We start from the raw sequence: 7,580 nt of genomic DNA on the forward strand, positions 1-7,580 counted from the left end.
TTATCTTGCATTTCTGTGGAATCAGTTGAGAGCTATGATTAAAGCTATCCACATTAGTGCAGGGGCCTGATGGCTGAATAGCCTGTACTGTTGTGATGTTCAATGATCTATTACAGACAGTGTGCTTGGATTTCTTTCTACTCTATACTTGTTAAGGTGCAACATGTTCAAAAGATAGGGCTGATACCAAAATTTTTAATCTGAAAAGAGAAGAAAATACAATAAAGAAAGTAAGTGTAATTAAATAGGGAAAGAGCATAGGAAGTAAAGAAGCTAATAATTCATACAGTTGCAAGAATAAGTTGGTGAACCCTTTGCATTATCTGGTTTTCCGCATTAACTACTTAGAAAATGTGGTTTGATACAGTAGTAGACAATTATAATCTGCCTAACTAATAACAAACAATTGTACTTTTCATGTCTTTATTGAACATGTTGATTAATCATTCACAGTCCAGGATGGAGAAAGTACGAAAACCCTTGTTTCTAACAATTAGTCGAAACTCCTTTCACAGCAATAACCTCCAACAAATGTTTTCTGTAGCTGGTGATCAGACGTGCACAATGCTGAGGAGGAATTTTAGACCATTCCTCCACACAAAACTTACAGTTCATCAATATTTCTGGGTTTCCTTTCATGAACAGCCCTCTTCAGGTCATGGCATAACATCTCAATTGGGTTAAGGTCAGGACTCTGACTTGGCCATTCCAAAACTCAAATTTTCTTCTATTTAAACGATTCTGTTGTTGATTTACTCATGTGTTTCAGCTTATTGTTTTATTGCATCATCCAGGCTCCGTTAAGCTTCAAGCGCATACTCCTTTAAAATGTCTTAATGTAATTTTGAATTTATTGTTCCCTCAACTGTAAGTTGTCCAGGCCCTGTAGCAGCAAAGCAGCTCCAAACCAAGCTGCTCTTTCTACCGTGCTTCACAGTTGAGTTGAGGTTTTGGTGTTGGTGTGCAGTGCCCTTTCCCCTCCAAACATAGCAATGTGCACTTCTGCCAGAAGGTTCAATTTTTGTCTCATCTATCCACAGAACCTTGTGCCAAAAGTGGTGTGGAAAATCCAGGTGTTCTTTTGAAATTTTCTTTTGGAGAGTGGTGTCCTTATATCAATACCATTCCTTTTCAGCAAACAACAGGAATTCTGCAGATGCTGGAAATTCAAGCAACATACATCAAAGTTGCTGGTGAACGCTTTTCAGTATTTTTCTTATGGTGGGCATATCAAATTTATAAGCTTTACTTGATTCTGACATTTGAATTGATAACATAATTGAGAACTACAGTGGCCGAGTGATACCTGTGAAATTCCTACGGAATCAGTCATCACATCACTGGTACATGTCGTGACATTTGTTATGTCGCAGCAGTACTCTGCAATCCATAAGAATTAAAAAATAACACAGAGAAAATCTACGGGTGCTGGAGATCCAAGCAATTTTCGGCCTGAAGCTTCAACTACTCTTTTCTATAGATGCTGCTTGGTCTTATAAATTAAATAGCGCAAAGCATAAGTAAAAATACTGAGGTAGTATACATGGGTTCATTGTTAATCAGAAGCTGACAAAAGGGAAGAAGCTGTATCTAAAACATTGATGGTAACAGGCATAGGGTAGAGAGAAATCCAAGCACAGTGTGTAGTAGAACATAGAATATCACAGCACATAGCAGGATCTTCAGCCATCTGGTCCCTGAACTGTTGTGAAAAATGTTACTCACTTCTACTCCGAACTAATTCCACAAAACAGAGGTAACTTGATAGAGATGTACAAGAGAAAACATATAGATCAAGTTCCACAGCAATAGATTCACTAACAGTTAATGCCCTATTACCATCCGGCTCCTGAACCAATGTGGATAACTTAATTCACATCAACACTGAACTGATCCTGCAAATTATGGTCTCACTTTCAAGGGCTCGTACAACTCGTTCTCGGTATCACTTAGTAACTTCACAATTTGCCTTTGAACAACATTGGTCGTTGATTTTTTTACATTGTTTTTCATAAATTCTATTGCATTTCTTCTCTGGAAAATGCCTGCAAGAAAATCAATTTCAAGGTATATAGTGACATTTACATTGCTTAATAAATTTACTTTGATTTTGGAGGGTGAAAATCTTGGTTAGTAAGGAAACTGATCAAATACGCCAATCATTTGAACTGAAGAGATGGAAGAAGGGGCTCACAAATAGAGAAACCTTGGAGTCACTGAGATAAGGGATAGGTGATAGAGAGGGATATGCTCAGACCGATGGTTTGAGATGTGTCTGTTTTAATGCGTTGTGAAGAAAGTGAATGAGCTTAGAGCGTGGATCAGTGCTTGGAGCTATGATGATGTGGCTATTGCAGAGACTTGGATGGCTCAGGCAGGAATGGTTACTTAGGGTACCAGGCTTTAGATGTTTCAGAGAGGACAGGGAAGGAAGCAAAAGAGGTGGGGGTGTGGCACTGCTGATTTGAGATGTGTCATGGCTGCAGAAGAGGAGGAAATCATGGAGGGATTGTCCACCGGGTCTCTGTAGGTGGAAGTTAGGAACAGGAAGGGGACAATAACTCTACCGGGTGTTTCTTATAGACCACCCAATAGTAACAGGGACATTAAGGAGCAGATGGGGAGACAGATTCTGGAAAGGAGTTGTAGGGCTCTCAGTAATATTAGCTGGACTGTTAAACTGTTAATTGCTTATTACAAAATGGCTTCACTGAAGTGTTAAAATAAGATGGTCTCTCGTACTGTTAACTGCTGAGTAAGGAGTACTGTAACAGTGTGTTTGGGTTATAATTAGTGATAATGGTAATTGTATTCATTTGCTAGCCAATGGAAGTCATGTTCTGTTATCCTGTATATGTATGTGTCCTGAGCTAAGGTTCACGGGCTTTTTCGGGAGGCGAGCTTAGAGGACGAACAGCGGTTCCAGGGCGGCAGATACCGGGCCTTGGGGGGTTCAGATGGTGGACGGAGTCTCGGAAAAACGTTCTTGATGGACTCGGAGGCGTAAGCTCCAACGTTTTAAAATGTGTACAGGACCGATGAATTTACTTCTTTAGTGACTTTTAGTTGTTTCTACTATCCATTATTACGAATTGCTATGAAGTATATTTCGTTACTCGCACTTAAGTCTAGTGTTTGATATTTGTGTCGCTGCTGATATTTAGGGGTCTCACACCATATCTGCACCAAGCATTTACACTGTTTGGCGGGGGGGGGGGGGTCGACTGCTATGCACCCTAGACAACGGGAGTCAGGTGGGGTTAAAGAGGTTACACTGTGGGTTGCTCGTCTGCGATCTGAATTCTGGCGGATACGGTGTAAATCACCCATTTAAATTAATAGGGATGGACATGGATAAGATGAACTTTGGTGTGAGATCGAGGATGTTCCGGTTACTCATGCCAGCGTATTAAGTGGGGTGGATATACGTACTCCGGATGATGTGTTAATTTGACGTCTGAGTACAGTCAGAGCTATCGGTAAGGTTGAGATTGTAAGCAGAAAGATTGGTAAAGCGGGGGACTCAGCCTTTTTGCTGTTACAGATGGGTGCTGACGTCAAGGAATTGGGACTGCCGCCGTGTATCGGTGACCTCGGTGAGGTGGGGCTGTCATGGAGGAAGGGTTTGAAGAGACACCAGAGGGGTTGCCCGAAGCTAGGGGTGGAGATTTTAGAGAGCGGGTCCAATCGTTTTTGAGGGAGGAAGGAAGGGAGTGGTCAGATTTGGAGAATGTATTTAGTTCTCATTCCCCACGGAAGGGGGAGGGCTCTGAGTTGGCCTCAGCCATTAACTCTTTGGTGAACCGGGCGGTGGGTCCACAACAGAAGTTAACATTTTTCTCAGGGAGGGTACCCATCCCCGATGGGGAGGATGATTACGAGTCCTGGGTAGAACATATTTCTCAGTTGCTAGGTGAGTGGCAGTGTTCTGAGGAGAAGTGGCAAAGATTGGGTGACAGTATGAGAGGGGCGGCAGCTGAGGTGGTAAAAGGGGTGAGAGTTAATCAGCCCCTGGCTTCTTGGAGGGAGTGTCTAGTCATCCTAGAGGAGGCATTTGGGCTGACAGGAAGCCTGGTGGAGCTTTTAGCGGGGATTCAGAATCTGCATCAGGAGAAAGGGGAAAAGCTTTCTGAGTATCTTCTCCAACTTGAGCATAGGCTAAATTGCTTGAGGCGCCGGGGGGTCATTTCGGCCACTGAGGTGGATCGGATAAGGATCGACCAGGTAGTTAGGAGCACGCAGAGACATTATGCGATCGCTAAGAGCCTCCGGCAGTCTCGTAGAGCGCGTCCCCCCCCCCCCCCCCCGCTTTTGTTGAGTTGCTCAGAGAGGTCAGGGAGGAGGAGGACGAATTGGAAGCGGAAGAAGGCTCTGGTAACAAGGTACAGTCCTCCGTAGTAGCCGCTTGTGGTGAAATGACCAGGGCCAGCTCCACGCAGGAGACACATAAGGGGGTCGCGGCAGGTGGGGTCCCTCCGCGGGAGGGGACTTGCGGATGGCACTGAGGCCAGGCGGAGGCCGGGGTTCGGCGAGGCAAGGCATGTGCTATAACTGTGGAGAAGAAGGGCACTTCAGATGGGAATGTGAATGGCAGGGAGCCCCTCGGAGGGAGAGTCCCCGGGTGTCCCAGCAGGAAGGGGCGGGGGGGGGGTCGTGAAACTTAGAGGGGATTCAGTGAGGGAACGGACTGGAGTCTCTGGGAAAATACGTTCCCAACAATGTGCCGCGGGATCCTCGAGATGAAAAGGCCCTATCCCAGAAGGATTGGTGGGGCCCCGATCCAGCGTGTCGATACCGATCGAGGGGATTCGATGCAAAAGCCATACTCGACACGGAGTCGCAGGTCACATTACTGTACCGATGGTTCTATGACCAGTATCTGGCGCATTTACCCCTGACATCTTTCAGTGCACTGGAGATTTGGGGCATCAGTGATGGTGATTACCCGTACGATGGCTATTTGTCTGTGAAACTGGAGTTCCTGGAAGCTGAGGTGGAGGTGTATGAGGCTGATGAGGCCCTGGTACTGGTGTGCCCAGACCCCAGTGAGACTGGGGAGTGTCAATTGTGGTGGGGACCAACACCCCTATTATGCGGGTACTCCTGGGAGCCTGCAAGGAGAAGGCGGGTGAAGACTTTTTGGAGACCCTGTCAGTGCACCCAGTGTTCCGAGCTGCTTTTGAGGAAGCGTGGGGTCGCTCTGGGCTGGACGTGACGAGTGACCGAGGCACTGTGTGTTGTGCCCAGTCGAAGCTCAGGGTGGTGCGGCCGGGTGAAGTAGCGAGAGTGATGGGGATCCCTAGATTCCTGGGGGTGCCTGAGGGTGAAGCACTTTTAGTGGACACCCCAGAAGATCTCGAGGAGGAGTCGAGGTTCCCTGCTGGGGTGCTGGTGCGACCTGAGTTGCAGAAGCCCTCGGTGGTACAGGCACGCAGGCTGGTGGTGATCATCAGGAACACTACTGCACGGGAGGTCACCTTTAAGTGAGGAGTGCCTTATTTGTTCCTGGTGACGGTGATGCATAGCGCCCCCGTGAGGCCAGTTGGGGAAGAGCAGTCGGGAAAAAGGCCTAAGTTGACTGCTGAAGCTTTTAACTTTGGGGTATCACCTGTACCGGAGGGCTGGAAGCGGAGGCTGGTGGAGAAGATGTTGATGATGACAGATGTTTTTTCCCTTGACGAGTTTGATGTGGGTTGTTCCAGGAGCACTCGCCAATCCATATGGGTGACTGAGGATACTCTGTTTAGAGAACGATCAAGGTGACTGGCCCCTGCAGATGTGGAAGACGTGTGGCAGCACTTGGGCAAGTTGAAGGAGGCCGGGATCATCACGGAGTCCCGAAGTCTGTATGCGTCTCCTATCGTAGTGGCCCGGAAGAAGAATGGGAAGGTTCGCATGTGTGTGGACTATAGAACATTGAACGGGCGCACGGTCCCAGATCAGTACACGGTCCCCCGGGTAGAAGAAGCGCTGGCCTATCTGAGTAGGGCGAAGTGGTTTAGCGTGCTGGACTTGAGTGGGTATTACCAGATCCCGATGAGTGAGGCCGATAAGGAGAAGACGGCCTTCATTTGCCCTTTGGGCTTTTACCAGTTCGAACAGATGCCCCAGGGCATATCGGGGGCTCCTGCCACCTTCCAGAGGGTCATGGAGAAGACAGTGGGGGATATGAACCTGCTCGAAGTGCTGGTATATTTGGATGATCTCATAGTATTTGGATCTACCTTGGAAGAACACGAAGCGAGGCTAATGAAGGTGCTCACCTAGCTGAAGCAGGAAGGGTTGAAGCTTTCCCTGGACAAGTGCCAGTTCTGCCAGATGTCTGTTAGCTATGTTGGACACATTGTCTCGCGGAATGGTGTAGCGACCGACCCGGCTAAGATCGAAGCAGTGACCACCTGGTCGAAGCCCCAGACCTTGAGTGCTCTGCGCTCGTTCCTAGGACTCTGTGGGTACTATCCGAGATTCGTGAAGGGCTACACCAAGGTGAGTCATCCCTTGAACCAGCTTCTGCGTGGCTCCCCTCCCCTCCCCAGCCGGTACTTCGGCTGAAATCATATGAAGACAAAGCTGCCAGCCACTGATGGCCTGACACATCCAGTTTGACCTCAGCAAAACTGGATGTGTCAGGCCATCAGTGGCTGGCAGCTTTGTCTTCATATGATTTCAGCCGAAGTACCGGCCGGGGAGCCGGAATGTCGATGCGTATGCTCTGTCCCGACGGGGCCATGAGGAGCCAGGGTAGGACGAGGAGTGGTAGAGTGTTTCTGCATCCGGGGTGAAGGCGATGTGCCAGTTTGCTATCACTGTGCAGGCTGAGGAAAAGGAGAAGCCAGATCGAGCAGTGGACTCATTGGGGCATCCGATGACGCTCTGCCCCTAGTGTACTGTGACATGACTACTCTGAAGACCATGCAGCTGCCAGGGTTAAGCCCTGGGGAAGTGGCTGCTGTGCAGCGAGATGACCCAGACATTGGCCTGGTCTGGTATACCATGGAAGAGGGGGACGTGACACGGGCGGAAAAGGCTAAGCACAGTCCCGTGTCCCCGTTACTGAAAGAATGGCTTCGATTGAGGTTGAAGAACCAAATGTTATATCGGGTAATGTCACCCCCGGACCGACCTCGGTGTTGGCAGCTGGTCCCGCCGGAGAAGTATCAGAAGGTTGTGTTGAAGTCCCTCCATGATGACTCTGGACATTTGGGGGTGGAAAAGACCTATGGATTGCTCAAGGATCGGTTTTACTGGCCCCGAAAGAGGACGGAGGTTGAAGAGTACTGCAAGTCCTGCATTCGTTGCATACGACGGAAGACGCTGCCCAGGCAGGCTGTCCCTTTGTCCCACTTGCAGAGTGCAGGGCCTTTGGACCTGGTGTGTATGGATTTCCTGTCCAGAGAACTCGATACCAGCAACACGGCAAGTGTCTTGGTCATCGCGGACCACTACACCAGGTATGCTCAAACTTTTCCTACTAGGGATCAGGGGGTGACAACAGTGGTGAAAGTGCTATGGGAGAAGTATTTTGTGTATTATGGTCTTCCTGGGCGGATCCATAGTGACCAGGGACGAGACTTTGAGAG

Source organism: Mobula hypostoma, chromosome Y, assembly GCF_963921235.1.
Source record: "Mobula hypostoma chromosome Y, sMobHyp1.1, whole genome shotgun sequence".
In the NCBI taxonomy this organism is placed as follows: Eukaryota; Metazoa; Chordata; class Chondrichthyes; order Myliobatiformes; family Myliobatidae; genus Mobula; species Mobula hypostoma.